Source organism: Mus caroli, unplaced genomic scaffold (assembly GCF_978045245.1).
Source record: "Mus caroli unplaced genomic scaffold, Mus_caroli_1 scaffold_9, whole genome shotgun sequence".
NCBI lineage: Eukaryota > Metazoa > Chordata > Mammalia > Rodentia > Muridae > Mus > Mus caroli.
The window spans coordinates 67,452,358-67,467,425 of NW_028227264.1; the positions used below are offsets into that span (position 1 = coordinate 67,452,358).

A 15,068-nucleotide genomic window follows, 5' to 3' on the forward strand; every position below is an offset into this window, starting at 1 on the left:
TACTACGTATGGAAGAATTGGTTTGATGGTAGATTTAGTAAGGAATAGGACAAAGAAATAAGGGTAGGGGGCTTAGTCTAGAAAGGGTAGCAGACTGATTTGATATACGGAGGATGGCTATTCGATTTGGAGATTGTAAGTGGCAATGTTAATTTTAAAATGTTCCTTTTACATAAAGCGTGGCAATCTGGGAGACACAGCTCCAAACAGCATCCAATTCTGGTAGTGCACAAGGCTTCCTGTTGTGGTGGTGGCAAGCCAGCACAGGGTGCATCCCAGAAAGACAAAGGTGAGAACCTGAGTGTACAATTTTCAGATGCTGAGGTCTTAACACTGTTCTTTAAATATTTCATTTCTGCTCGGAGACATTTTTATTCAAAGGACACAACTTTTAAAAGGTGGCCTTTTTTTTTTTTTTTTTTTTTTTGCGAGGGTACCTCAAGAGCTTCCCATGATCCTTGTGAATTTATCTTCCGGGATCTCTCTGGCTGTGTTTAAGTTGTTTGCTGAACGGACTTTATTCTTTTTCCTGCTGTGAAATTAAGGGCAAGAAGGAAACCACACATATGCTACAAAAGGGTTGTGCGATGTCAGAACTGAACTGTGTCTTGACAGATGTGGGCTGAGCCGGGTGGGTTTGTACACAAAATGCAGGGCAGTGGAAACAATCTCTCCACACATCCCTGAGTGGATTTGAGGATGTTCCTGTCATAGCTTTTCCTCAAATCCAGTGCTGTGTCCTGTCTCCACAAGATAGATTGTCTGTGCATCTTGTGGCTGGAGATTACATGTGTGACAAGTGACGTGGGAGCATTCAGATACTGCATACCTGGTTGCAATCCATGTTACAGTCAGAACTTTATGCATATGCTAGGAAATGTTCGCAGCTGTAAGTGTTTGTGGTGGCCTAGTGCTAGGTTGAGAATGACACTGCCTAGCCCCTTGGAACAGGTAGCTCTTTTAGTGGCTCTAACTCTGAGGAGTCAAAGAAACGGAATCCCAGTGTGGACAGTGTGATATTTATGATATTTATGGGAAGGGGACAAACTGTAACAAGTGGAGCTGTGGATTATTGTTTTCCCTTGTTGTTTCATTTTATTTTGCTTTGACACAAGGTCTTAGTCTATAGCCCAGAGTAGTCTGCAAATTCCTATGGAGTCCAGACTGGACTTGAGCTCCGGGCAGTCTCCCTTACCACAGACACCCAACAGCTAGAGTCTAGGTATGAATCATCACTCCAGAAACCATAAAAGAGATCATACTTACCCCAAATTGGCCAAATGAGAAGCCTTTAAATACTTCTAGAAGGAACACTTCTCTAAATAAAAACAAAATTATAACCGAAAAAGGCCCATATCTATCATTTAAGATCTATTTTACAATTGGTGTGTGCGCGTCCTCAGAGGCCAGAAGAGGGCATTGACTCTGAGAGGCTGGAGTTAAAGATGACTAGGGGCTGACAACTATGGGTGCTGAGAATTGAGCTTGGGTCCCCCACAAGAGCAACCAGTGCTCTTAATGGGGGAGGCATCTCTCTAGACCTCTAGATCTCTCACATTTATTTTTTTTAGAGGAGAAAAAATATTGTAGAGCTTGATTCTTCCTAAAGTGTGGGTATTGCATCTGAAATATGACACAACATGCTTTGAATAAAGACCATGCTAGAGCAGCTCACATCCTCCTATAAGTCCAGCTCTGAGGAGTCTGATGCCCTCCTCCACACGCACACACAAAGAAACCTCTTCCGGGACAGGGAACAGGGAATGGTGGGCACTCCAGTTGCTGTATACAAGCTGATGTGGATTTTAGTCAGTACACTGACTGTGTTTTATACTTGTGACTTCAAGTGGCTGCCATGAAACCATCACTTCTCTATCCTTAGGCATAATATCATCACTGTCCGTACTCCAGTGCATTATCTGTCCTAAGACAGTGACGCTTTTTCAGCTGGGAGGGGTCCAATTGGACATCACCAGATAAGCAGGTCCCTTTAAGTTTGGTCCAGGTCACTAGCCTCATGGTAATGGTATAATCTGCAGTTATTTTCTTGTTTATGGCTCATTTAATCATTTTCATAACAGTCCAGCCAAAACAGGAGAGTGGGCAGTCCCTTTAAGAGCATCATATGGTTTTTGTTGCATTTAGTAACGTGTCAAGAAGACAGGAATAGAAAAGTGGACCATCTTGCTTAAAACCCATAGCATATGAAAGTGTTCTCTCCCACAAGGCAATGCATTTGAGCACAAGTAGATGTTGTGGTGTCTGTCTTTCAGAATTCAAGAGCCTGGGCAAACTTGTAAGGACCACAGAATCTGAAAACTACCCTAACTGGTTCCCCAGCAAACTTGCTCAGCCTGGAACCAGGTCTAAAGAATCCCCTGAGACCATGGTGACGACACCTTTGCGTTGACTTTATTACACCAACCAACCTGTTGTGCAGCTTACATGGTGGTGTAAAATACACCCAATAGTGCCATTGCTCTGTGCCTGGCGATGTATCTATCGCATAGTTAATAGAAGCTGGCTTTTGTAGCGGAGAGCTCCTAAGGGTGGCATCTCCTTCCATGCAGATGAATACAGTGCCACCAAAAACCTTTTCAGTGTTATTCTCTGGGGTTTCCTCCTCGGACCGTCCTCTTTTAAAGCCCCAGTGGGCTACTGTCTTGGTATGCTGTTTCATCATAAAATTTCTCACCTGTTTCTGGTGAGGTTGAGGCCTCTCTGTTCTGAGAGTCATTTGCATATCAATTCTACTGAGCCAACCGTGATCACCCCAGAAGCCCCAGGCCCCATTGAAGAGCAACAGACTCATACCTGTTTCCTTGAGTGGCTTGAGATCAGAAGACAAAGGGAAGTTGGGTAAAGTACAGTTGCTTCTGGAGACTGGACAGTTGGTAGTGGTGGCCCTACCCACCTCCCAAGCCCAAGTCATTGTACAATTAAGGAAGCAAATATACAGGAGGAGTTGGCCAATGACCACCACCCTTCCTGGCCAGAATGGTGATGGAGAATCTTCCTGGTAGGACAACAGATATTAGAGATAGAAACCAATGGAGTGGCAGCCACGGAACAATTCCTGCTGGCATCAAAGCAGGTGACAGGGAAAAAATGCTGCAGAATATACCAGTCACCTGTAACCTATATGGTGACTTGAACTGTAGTTTCATAGAAATAAAGCTTTGGGTATAATCTAAAAGGAATATAATAAAACCTTTCTCTGAGGTTGTTTGTTTGTTTGTTTGCTGAGACAACTTCTCTGTGTATCCCTGGTTGTCCCAGAACTCACTAAGTAGACCAGGCTGGCCTCAAATTCACAGAGCTCCATCTACCTCTGGATCCCAACTGCTGGGATTAAAGGCGTGCACCACTACTCCAGGCTTCCCTGGGCATTTCTATTATCAATACTCATTCCAACTAGATAGTCCAAAATCTCTCAAATAGAGGCTATGAACACAACTTTTGAGAGGAAACCCAGTCATTCATTTTTGTCCCTGTGAGAAAGCTGATTTACAACTGGCAAAACCACCTCTTGACTCTAGGCATTGGACTCCTGTGGTGTGACTCGTGTAAACATACCATTTGATTATAGTCCCAGCACAATCAATAAGGGTTTTGAGTTGCCACATTGGCTGCATTCTACAGAGTCTGCCAAAGCATCATTTAATGTAATGTCTTCCTTGGTACCCCAGATGCTAAGAAACACCATCGTATCCTTTTACACGTGGTAATGAAATCGTGGGTGTCTTACCAAGATTAAACCTCCCAAGAATTCCTGCCCTTCTGATTCTCTTCCTGCTAAAATTAGCAGGCATCTTACCGTGCCACCTGCGAGAGTGCTGTGAGAGAAGAAATTTCAAAACTTTCCACACCTCCCATCCCCCCATCATCAGAACAAATTGGTTTTTCTAGTCTCTGTTTATCTTCACAGCACTTTGGAACCCAATAGCCAATATTTTAGAGCTTTAACACATCCACCTATGAGTGCTGAATATGTGCAGTGAATATGTCATACACAGAGAAACTTGTTTAATCTTTGAAGTTTCTCTCCATGACACAACTGTGCAAACAGAGGCAAAGCATTTTGATGGCAGAGGATAGAGCCAGGACTGGATTCTAAGACTGAGTTGTTCCTAATCCCTGGAGGTAGGAGGGTCAGAGTTCAAGACTGACCTCAATTACATTGAGAACTTGAGACTGGGATAGGATACAAAACTGAAGGAAGCAGGAGCTCTTAAAATGATAAAATTGTTACCATTTTATAAAATGGATGGATGAATGGATGGATGGATGGATGGATGGATGGATGGATGGATGGATGGATGGATGGATGGATGGAAGGGTGGGTGGGTCAATGGATAGTAGATGGTATAATGGCTATTCCTGGTTGTCAGCTTGACTATATCTGGAATGAACTACAATCCAGAATTTGAAGGCTCACCCATGATCCAAATCTTGAGGCTGAGAGATACAAGTTTCTGACCTGGATCTTGGCATGGAGATTTTGAGGCATAGTGGCTATGAATCCCAGGAGTCTAAGGCAAGGAGATCTCTGAGTTCAAGGTCATCTGGGACAAACGAAGTCCTAGATCCAGGCGCGGTGGTACATACCTTTAATCTGGGCCACACCTTCTGTTGGAGACCTACATAGGGACATTGGAAGAAGGAAGATTCACTCTTCTTCGCCTGCTTGCCTTGTGGAACTGAGCAACTACTGGATCCTTGGACTTCCATTCACAGCTGATCATTGTTGGGGAGTTGGACTGCAGATTGTAAGTCATCAAAACAAATTCATTTACCGTATAGAGACTACCCATGAGTTCTGTGACTCTAGAGAACCCTGACTAATACAGATAGACAAATAGAAGGAAGGATGGATGGATGGATGGATGGATGGATGGATGGATGGATGGATGGATGGATCAAGAGGATAATGGACAAATAGGATAGATAGATAACTAATGGATAGATAGGTGGATGGATGATAATGGCTAATAGATGAGTGGCTAATGGGAATATATATTTAAATATATAGCAATAACTATTTTAATACATTTATTTGACTGGTATCAAAATAAGCCAGACACAACTATCTTTCTGGAGTACATATGGCTGCAAAGTGGCAGGGACAATATCAACACTTGGATGTAGCACATCCCCCTGCTAGGTGCTATGAGACACACTTTAGGTCTGAGCAGTTCCTGGTTTTATTTGTTGCAATTTTGTTTCATTTGTTGCAATTTTGTTTCAGTATCGAGAACCCAGGGGGAGACACATGTCAGCAATACCCCTTAGTTCACCTTCCTGTAATGTGTTCATGGGTCTCATTTTATCCACTCTGTTTCCTGGTCCTAGCACACAGGCATAGCTTTTGTGGTGATCTAGAGCAAGTGTTGCTTTCTTGGCAGCCACCACCCTGGCATTGTTCCTCTGCTGGCAGTTAGAGATCACGTGGATCTTTGCCTTCTTCCACATCTCTGGAAAAACTCTCCTCCTCCCCCAACCCCCTCCGCAACATAATAAACTGTACAGCGCGCAGGAGCTGGAGGCAGGAAGATCAGGAGTTCAAGGCCATCTTTGACTATATAGAGAGTGCAATTGTTGTCTTGGATATGTGAGACCCTGACTCACAAAAAACAACAACCAAAAAAAAAAAAAAAAAAAACCAAGTACCTATTGTGAGAGCAACAGTGATTGATGCCTGTGTTGTGGGGAGCCTTTCACTCTGAAGAACATAGGTCTGGGGTGCTGTCCTCTGGCTTTCAACCATCACGTGGATCAAATAGGTGGTGAATGCTACCAACTACTGGTGGTGATACACTGGGATGGTCACGTGGTTCATTTCTGACAAGGCAGTGGTTCTACCTTATGGGTTTTTGAACAGGAGTCATACTACCCTCGAAGCCTTCCATACATATATTTTGCTGAAGCAAGCACCTGTGTTACTGGGTTTTTAAGCTGGTTTTGTTTGTTTCTTTGTTTTATTTTGTTTGTTTTGCTTTGTTTTTTGAGACAGGGTTTCTCTGTATAGCTCTGACTGTCCTGGAACTCACTTTGTAGACCAGGCTGGCCTTGACCTCAGAAATCCGCCTGCCTCTGCCTCCCGAGTGCTGGGATTAAAGGCCTGCGCCATCACGCCCGGCACACGCCCGGCTTTTAAGCTGTATTTATGATTACCTTTTGTGCGTGGTGGAGGGTTGTGATGTCTATGTCAGTGACACCTTCAAGGGCTTGTATTTTTCCTTCTGCTGAGTTCCAAGAATTGCACATGTGTCATCAGGTTGCACAGGCCAGCACTTTTAGTCACTGGGTAGCCCATACTATTGGCATTTGAATGTTAACTCAGCTTGGAGTTCCTGACCAACCCTTTGCTGTGGATATGCTCCTTTATAGATTATATACGTTTAGTTTGCTAACATTTTCTTTAGGATTTGTGGGTTTCTGTTTGTGACAACCTGGTCAGATTTTTATCAAGAGTGACTTGAGTCTTAATCTTGAGTTATTGGCCCCTGGTATCACATTATATACATATATGTATGTATGTATGTATGTATGCATGCATGTATGTATATGTATGTGTATTAGTATTCATTATATTTAAGATGTATAAGTAATACTTCTGAATTTAGGTTTGAACTTTCAAAACAAACCTTGCAGAAGCAGGCTGGGAAATAGGTTATGTTGTCACCATGCGAGCCTGAAGACGAGAGTTGAGGTCCTTAGCATCATGTCAGAGCTGGGCACTGCAGCAGGCCAGTGCTGGGAGAGGGTGGACACAGGAGGACCTTTGGTGGTGCTGCTCGGTCACTGTAACCTCATCAGTGAGCCCCAGGCTCAGTGAGAGACCTGTCTGGAAAGATAAAGTTGATTGAGCGTAACTGAAGAAGAGCCCTGATGCTGACCTCGGGCCTCTGTAGGCACGTAACCGCAAGTAGAAGTATCTGTGCTATGTAAGGATATCTGGCAAGTGTCTGTGATGTAGAATATCATAGGACAGCTACTCCTTGATTAATCGACGCAGTGACCTATATGTCTCCCGGATCAGAAGGAGCCATGCTTTCTGCATGTGTCACACAGCTGGTCCTTGCTAGGCAGGGTTCTTATGTCATTTACCCTGATGTTCACATGTTCATAGCATGCTCAGCTGAACAGTACGGATCAATGGTAGATATTTTAACCATAGATATTACCTCCCCATGGAATATGTGTGAGTGGCTCAACACAGACTACTGCCCCCAGAATAAATAGGTGACTTGTACTTTTGGATGCAAATGTCTCCCCCAAGAAGTCCGGCAATGAGAAATACAACTTTAAGGAAAAAAAAAAAATCAAATCAAAAGTATTTCCTAGGTTGGCTGGGTGCTTAGGAGCTAAAGGTACTCCCGTTGTTAGCTATCACTCAACAAGTCCCACGAAGATTGGGAATGGCTACCTAACCAAGCTATCTTACCTGCTGTTTATTGCTAAATTATTTGGATTATTCAAAAAACAAAAGAATTCTACTTTCCTCCCATACAACTCTTCTCTCTCTCCTCACTCTTTCCATCTGAAAATTGTCAGATTCCCACGTAAACAGAAAGAACACTATTTACATTTGGGTCTTGCATAAACAGTGAATAATTTTCACTACATGCTGAATACTACACAGAATATTTGAATATAATAGAGTGTCTTCTGTTTTATTCAGAGACCCTAAACTCAAGTCAAATGAGCTACTTAGAAGTGACTAATGAGGACAGTCACCTCAGTACAGTTATGAGTATCCAGAAGATGTCATTCAATACCAGTTGGACATGCATTTCATGTTTTCCATGATGAGAACCTGAAGCATTTTTTGGAAAGCGCTCTCCCTTCTATCTCTCTAGAATTATCTTAGGAGGAAAGTGGTATACTCTGGGATGCTTCTCAGCCATAAACTCTCTTCTGCAGCACGAACATTTTTATTGACAGCTGAGTTTACAGTGGCCTTGGCAAGTGACAGAGTGCACCTGAAGCAGTTCTCCCATGGGGACACCAAACAGGCTGGTTAAGCGTTATCAGCTGTGCACACACCAGTGTTCAGGCCCCCACCATACCCTGTCTCTGTTCTTCATTAGATTTGATAGGACTAAAGAGCTAGCATTTCCAAACAGCAATAAAAGCGAACCAGAACAGTATACACTGAACTGAAGGAAATATGTCTCCCTTCACAATGCCCTCCATCCTCCAGGCTCTCAGTCCCTTACTAATGCAGAGAATAGAAATGTACACTTTTTTTTAGATTTATTTATTTTTATATATGTGTATGCATTGTCACTGTCTTCAGACACACCAGAAGGGGGCATCGGATCCCATTACAGAGGGTTGTGCCCCACCATGTGGTTGCTGGGAATTGAACTCAGGACCTCTGGGAGAGCAGTCAGTGCTCTTAACCACTGAGCCATCTCTCCAGCCCAAGCATACACATTTAAAGGGACTCCCTGGGTATATTTCATCTGTCTGTGCCTATCTCTTTATAAGTTCTTACTCAAGATAATGGCCACTTCAACTGTCTCCTGAGACTAGAGAGCCATGTCAACAAACACAGCCCAGAAGTAATCACATAGCACAAATGTCAATGCTTATAAAAACAAGAGTGGTGTAGTAGGTCCCTTTTGATCAAAGCAAGAGTCTGTACAGTCATGGTAGTTGTGTGCATGCATGTGTGTGTACATCTGTGTACATGTGTGTGCATGCATGCATGTCCATGTTAGATTACTTTGCCACTACTAACAGAAGAATTTATTTGGACTCAAGAACTGAGAACTGCTCCCAAAACAAGAGTCAGTTGACCCCTGACTTTGGTTTCCTGTGAGTGTCTCATTCAGTATCCACTTTATCCAAATATCCTTGGTCACTCCAATGCTAAGTAACTCAGAGTTGAAAAATAAGACTTGATGTCTTTAGCAAGGACACACCATATTGGCCCAGAATAGGAAGAGAGATCACTTTTAAGCCAATGGTCCACACATGTGTGCACCTGGCTCACCCACCAGATAGATGTGGATACTTAAACATCAAGAAATATTCTTTATTTGGATAATTAAGAATAACTGACATACTCTCTGGAAACTCACCCATGCTACCCACATAGATACATAAATTGTATTTCATAGCCACTCCATCTGGCAAAGCGAACTCTTACATCTGTGTGGCTTTCCCTTCATATCAAACTGGTGATGCTGGCCTGAGACAGAACGCTTGCAGCTTCCTGCTCTCTCACTAGGAAGTGGAATGATGACGCGCTATCTTCAGAAAACAGCAAGGAATGAACCCAATGTAAATTATGTTCTTTGTCTCGGTGACAGAGAGGTAATAGCATTCAGATACCTGATCAATAGGTGTTGGCCACTTGTCAAAGATCACGAGGATCCTTGCATTCTCACCAGAGTCCTTCAATTCTCCTCAGCTTCAAATGTGAACTATGATGCTCTTTGCCTTTTGGGGACCTACATTTCCTCATCTATAAAAATAGGGGTTTTAACTCTACCCTCCCATAAGGTCACTATAAGAAGTCCATAACTGTCAAAGTCTTGGGCCCCAAACCTAACACATAGTAGGTACTTAAAAAAATGTTAGCTGGCATTACAGATTACAAAATCATGCCTGCCGGTGGCATGTTAATCTTTGCAAGATGTGTTTTTATATCTCAAAGCACCTTCCCAGGGACAAGGTTTGTGATAGTGATTTCAGCAGGACAAGTGGGCACTCTTCCTTTACAGCCTCAGTTTTGTTGCTAAATACATGATAAGAGAAAATTATCACTAAGGAATCTTGAAAACAACAACAAAAACAAGTTTTATGTACCATGACATTGATCGACATTCAAAATGCTTAGGACCAGAAAACTTTCAGATTTTGGACTTTGTTGGCATTTGGAATATATTATACTAACTTAATGAGATATCTTGGACACAGAAACAAATCTAAACAGGATATGCATCTGTATTTCATATACTTTCTACACATAACTGGAAGTTATTGTATATTGTCATTGATTTTAAACACAAAATGAAGTCTTCTAATAGGAAATTTTCCACTGGGACATCATGTCAGCACTCAAAAGTGGTTGAAATTTGGAATGTTTTGTATTTTCAGATTAGGAATACCTGACCTATGTTTAAGACTATGGGGTCTTGGGAGAGAACTCAGTTGGTAGAGAGCTTGGAAGCTTGAGGACCCAAGTTCAAAGCCCATCACAGACTATGGTGGCCACTGTTTGCAATCCAATCCATGGGGAGCAGAAACAGGCAGTTGCCTAGGGCTCACTGACCAGTCAGTCTAGCCTCATTCTAGACTGGTGAGCCTCGGGTCTTACTGAGAGACTCAAGTGAACAAAGAGATGGCTTCTGAAGAACACCCCTGAGGGTGACCTCTGACCTCCAGAGGCACGTGTACCCACAGGCACACTTGTGTATGCATATGTACACAAGGACACAGAGACACCAGAATACAGAGAGAGAGAGAGAGAGACAGAGAGACAGAGATATTGATAGATGGATGCATAGATAGATCACAGATAGATAAATAGATGCATAGATGATAGATAGATAGATAGATAGATAGATAGATAGATAGATAGATAGATGATAGATAGATAGTAGAAGATAGATAATAGATAATGATAGATAGAAATACATAAATAAATAGATACATAGATAGATAATAGATAATAGAAAGATAGATGATAGATAGATAGTAGAAGATAGATAGATAATAGATGATGATAGATAGAAATACATAAATAAATAGATACATAGATAGATAATAGATAATAGAAAGATAGATGATAGATGATGATAGATAGATAGATAGATATACATAGATAGATACATAGATGATAATAGAAAGATAGATGATGATGATGATAGATAGATAGATAGATAGATAGATAGATAGATAGATAGATAGATGATAGATAATAGATAATAGAAACATAGTTGATAGATGATAGAAGATAGATAATAGATAGATGTCAGATGATGATGATGAATTAGATAGATAGATAGATAGATAGATAGATAGATAGATAGATAGATAGAGATAGATAGATAGATAGATAGATAGATAGATAGATAGATAGATAGATAGATAGATAGATAGATAGATGCCATATGGTGCTGTTTGAATTACCCTGGGCAGAGGTGAAAACTTAAAGGAAATGTCTTCCATGTCTCTCCTCAAATCCCTAAGCCCCTTAAGGCTGATCCCAGACCGCAGTGCCCTGGCCCCTGGCCTCCCTGGCTTATGTGTACAAGAGAAAGAAACACAAAGTTGACCCTGACATGCTTAACTGATTACGTCATTCACAGAAATGCAGTTAACGGCTTGCTCATAAAGTGGAACCTACCAAGTGATAAATAGCCTGTGAAATATTCAACGTAAGTCTTTTCAGAGCTAAGGAGAGACCCCGTTGTTGTGCATACAAACATGCTCCCAAGTCCCAGGAAGGAAGTCAGGTGTTTGCACACTTATATTAAAAACACATTTGAAAGGCACTACAACTGAAGACAAGCCACACGGCTTAGCCTTTCCTTGGCCATGGTAAGTGTCCTGTAGGGGCCTTAGTGATTCTTTACTTTCTCCTTCTAAGAGAAATCTATATAGAACTCAGTGTCCTGTGCACCAGAGTACTTAAGATTTGCTAGCTTATGATCTAAAAGCAGGCATGGAATTTGGGGTTAGTCAGTGTGACTCCTCTCACACTCAACCTCTGGAAAAACTCACTTCTCAATCTCTTGGTTTGGAGATAGTGTATTTCAAGGTCATCCTGAAGATTAAATGATGTGCTCATTAAAGATGCTGAGTGAGCACACAAACGTGATGTGGGTGGAGTGAGTGTGTGTGTGTGTGTGTGTGTGTGTGTGTGTGTGTGTGTATTCACTTCTATGGATGGGGAGACAGGAAGCAGCCAGAACTCAGGAACAGAGCAACACTCCTAAAGTTACAAGAAGTTGTGACCCAACTGATGTGTGTCCCGAGAACTGAACTCAGGTTCTCTGCATGCACAGTTGTGTGCTTTGAACCACAGAGCCCCATTCATAGCACTTTTAAAGGGCCTCATGAGCCCCTGTCTACATTTACTGCTGGCGCACATCTTTCACATCAACATGCTTTCGATCACCATGAACAACTGCTCAGTAAAGTATCTGCCTCGCTGTGGCCTTTGGAACACTTACACACACAACAGATAAAATCACGTGGCTATATAGTTTGATTTTTTTTCTCTCTTTTTCCTTCCTATTCCCTGTTCCCTTTAATGTTTGTTGAGGGTTTTCAGTTGTTTTGGTGGTGGTGGTGGTGGTGGTGGTGGTGGTGGTGGTGGTGGTGGTGATAATGGATTTGGGGGTGTTGCTTATTTGGTGAAGATAAACAGGTATTGTGTAAAGCAGTCAGGCAAGATAGCTTTAAAATGGCCTGGCACATACATGTCACTTATTTTGAATCAGGTAAAACTGAAGAAGAACACTGATACTTTGTAATATTAACAATGAGTGCGTCCATTGGTTTGTCTCTGAAATTAACATCCTTTTCAGATGCAGAACATTTTTTCCAAGACACAAAGCTACAGTTAGGATGTATTGTAAAAGAGAAGAATAAATAAAAATTAAATATTAGAAAAGAACAGACAACACACACTGAACTCTTATCTTTTCCGGTTTCTGCTTCCAACCGGAGCAAAAGACAGCTGGCTCCTCCTGCCACTTGAGCACACTAAGCTCTGTTAGTGAGAGCCATGTCAGGGGAGGAGGCTTTTGACCAAAAGGAGAATGTAGTTAGGACTTCCGGGCTTGCAAAAATCACATTTTTAACAAACTCATCCAACACCAACAGAAAACCTAAGAAGAGATGTATAGAGAAAGGAGGTCATGCCACACTCCAAGCACACGGCAGAATGCAGGGCAGACTCAATTCTGCCTCTCACTCATTGGTACCTAGAAAGATGGAAAATGTGCTGTGAATTTTGGCTTGCAAGATAAATACGTAAATTTTTAAAATATACTTACTGATAAAATAATTTCTCTCCTAGAAACACTGATAATCTTTTTTGTTTGGTTGGCTTTTTGTTTTGTGTGTGTGTGTGTGTGTGTGTGTGTGTGTGTGTGTGTGTGTGTGTTTCGAGACAGGGTTTCTCTGTGTAGCCCTGGCTGTCCTGGAACTCACTTTGTAGACCAGGCTGGCCTTGAACTCAGAAATCCACCTGCTGAATATATTTCTTAATGATTCATTTTTTAATATTTTATGCTCTTTTACTATGCTTAATTCCCAAAGAATATTTTGTATGTTTTGAAACAATTTAGTATTCAACATTAGATATAGGATCCTCAGTTATGGATAGTATTAAATGTTCATTAATGATATTTTTAGGGTATGAAAGGATATGAATACAAAAGTTGAACAAAATTTTTATGTATTATTTGATTCTCAAAATCCTCAATATTATTAGTATGTTTGATGTATAAAGTGCATTTAAATAATAAAAAATAAGAAAATTAATTAATTAATTGAAAAAATGTAGGAAAAAATAAATAGATAGATAGATAGATAGATAGATAGATAGATAGATAGATAGATAGATAGATAGATAAATAAGAACAAAAATCTCTAATACATAAACTTTTGGGGGGTTCAAGACAGGGTGGGTAACCCCCCAAATCCCATGGTCAGACTCACTAGCATTCATCTATATCTTTAATGTAATATCTTTATTCTTTAAGATCTGAGCTTAGGATGGGATGGAGATGCAGCTTGTAGGAAAACAGGGTGACTCCCCGACAAGCCAGCACATCTCTGGCATCCTCCAGAGCGAGCTGCAGAAAGCAGGGACAGTTGGAGACCTCGGTGCTGCTGAGATGGCTTGAAGAACACTTGCACTAAATTAATTTTATAAGTGCTCACCCCCACACAACTGAGTCGCTCAAAACGAAGGGCTTTTATTCTTACCCAAGCGAATGCAGCCCCATACAAAACCTCACAATGGTGCTAGTGACAGGATCATTTCATATGGCAGACATATCAACCATACAAAAGTTGGGGAAATGGCCCCCAAGAGAGGAAGCTGGGAAATACCTGTCCCTGCTGGTCTAGCTAGAACAACTTGTAGAAATGTTGCTCCCACGTTGGAGTATCTGCAGAAACAGGGTCCCAAGAGGTCGTTTTCTCTTTTGGCCATCAACACATGGTATTTTGGAAGCACAAAGACACATGTCTCTGTCCCTTGTCACTAACCAGAGAGAAGGCCTCTGAGTGGAGCAGTTCGGATCAACCCTATGGCTCCTGAAAGGTTGGCATTCAGGGTGGCTTAGACAAAGCTGCTTGTGAAGGCTGATTAAACCCTGTGCCCTGCCCTATCCCAGCTCTGGAGCCCGGAACAGGTCTTTGGAGCCAGTCAGTCGGTGGAGGCAGCATCTCCACGTGCCACTGGCCACAACATCCCTTAAGTGCCACAAAGTCCTTGGCCATTGCAACAGCGGCTGTGTCACCCTAGCCATCTCACCCAGCAGCTGCTTTTCAATAAACCTTTTGACCAAATGCAGCTGTTCTTTAAAGCAGGCCCATCCGCCAGCTTATTTTCTCCTGTGTCCTCACTCCCTATGACTGAAATGGCTCCCTAGCACCTGACATTCATTATCCATTCACCAACCTAGCATTAGATCTGGCATGCCAGACCAAAGGGTGGGAAGTGGCAGCTGTCTCTGCTACACCCCAATGGTCCAAGCCACTGGTCCACAGCTGTTGCATCAATCACTGGGGGAGGACTTTTGCGCCTGCGCAGGAGGGAGGGGCGTTGGCTCCTCAGGCTGTCGGTTATAGACCGCTCCAAAGAGGACTTAACACCAGATGGCTGAGAAAACTCTCCATGGGAATTTTATGTGAGTAACTTTCCATACCCACGGATATACTGGAAAAAGCTTCAGGCAATAGAAGCACTGAGCACTCGTAATTAAGTTGATGATAGAGTTTTCCTGGGGGTACTGCATATTTAATTTGCAATTTGAAGATTATGACCCCAGAACTTTTTTTTAATTCAACAATAAGGGCTAGAGAGTTGG

General features: G+C 42.1%; 1 protein-coding gene across 4 annotated transcripts in view; it reads left to right on the top strand.

Annotated features, from left to right (window-relative positions):
- Rhobtb1 (Rho related BTB domain containing 1) overlaps nt 1-15,068 on the top strand; it is a 136,387-nt gene that overhangs the window by 36,537 nt on the left and 84,782 nt on the right. Inside the window, exon 1 of one of the 4 annotated variants that reach the window (XM_021173634.3) lies at nt 14,825-14,888. The exons of the other annotated variants lie outside the window; for them this stretch is intronic. The gene's annotated coding sequence lies outside the window, so the exon portion shown is untranslated. Of the gene's footprint in view, nt 1-14,824; nt 14,889-15,068 lie in introns of those variants that run through there. 4 annotated transcript variants of the gene reach the window in all.